We start from the raw sequence: 1,277 nt of genomic DNA, 5'->3' as shown, positions 1-1,277 counted from the left end.
CAAAAAAAAAAAAAAATTAAAAATCAGGCGACGTGGTGACAAAAAAAGTTTTTGGACAAACTCTGTGAAAAAAGTTCAATATTGTCTTCAGAAATCGGTAAATAAAACAGAACTGTTCTTTTATACAATATTATACTAGCTGAACAAATGCACTTCGTTGCTCTTAAAAAAATTATGATTGTTTAACTCCTTTTGGGTGTAACTTGCTGCAGTAAGTGCAACTCAGCCACCCCGATAAAGGGCAACTCTTTCACCTTGGTAGGTGGGCAATGTTTAATAATTCGATTTCATACAAGCTTGTATCTGATCTGCCCGAATAATTGTTTGTTATGGGTTTCCTGGGTTACAACAATAAATACACCTATATATATAAACGTGTAAATTGTACACATTGTGTACAATTTACACGTTTATTTTAACTAATAGATAACTCAAATGTTAATTAACTTAGACAAATGCTATTGCGATAGGAACATTCTCCGTGGTATAATCTTTCATAAAAAAAAAAAATAATAAGACTATCCGTCAAGTAGTTTCCAAGAACATTAGCAACAAAGGTTTCAATTTTCGGTTTCATATTTACAGATATATATAAATATTAATACAAAAAAACTGTATGTATTATCAACATTTTAAAGAAGGATATTAGGTAAACCTACCTAAATTGGCATTAATGTTAATCGAGGTTAAACGAAACTACAAAAAAATCTATAAACAAAACATTAAAATATGCCTACAGTTTTAGTTGTAAAATAATTGGTAAAAATTATTTGTAATGGTAATAATATGTTGTGTAAGAAAGATTAGTTTTTTTTTTAATAAACTGTAGTTCATATTGATATTAATTATACACTTTATTGCAATTATATAACTGACAAGTACAAAACCCTACAACTAAGTAATAGACAACTGGTTATAATAAATTATCTTTGCGCCAACATTGTTAAGTCTTTGGGAAAATATCAGCTATAGAAAACAAGATAGTGTGCCGGCGCCGTACCCGCGACGTCGTCGGTTCAAACTAGAAAAAAAATAGTAGATAGTCTGCCAGTCATTTTAGTGTTTACTACGTTACACTTAAAAAAAACAAACAAAATATTTATTACATACCTACATAGTTTATTATATTGATATTTATTAATTATTACGTAGGTACCTACATTATATATATTAAAATATTTAATTGAAAAATTTAATAAAATGTGAGTATCTTTAAGTTTATTGTTATTTAGTAATTTAATATAATGCTGAAACGTGTTTATATTGTTTAGGTCGAC

The sequence above is a fragment of the Acyrthosiphon pisum genome, chromosome X (assembly GCF_005508785.2).
Source record: "Acyrthosiphon pisum isolate AL4f chromosome X, pea_aphid_22Mar2018_4r6ur, whole genome shotgun sequence".
Taxonomy (NCBI): Eukaryota; Metazoa; Arthropoda; class Insecta; order Hemiptera; family Aphididae; genus Acyrthosiphon; species Acyrthosiphon pisum.
This window is presented reverse-complemented; position numbering follows the sequence as displayed.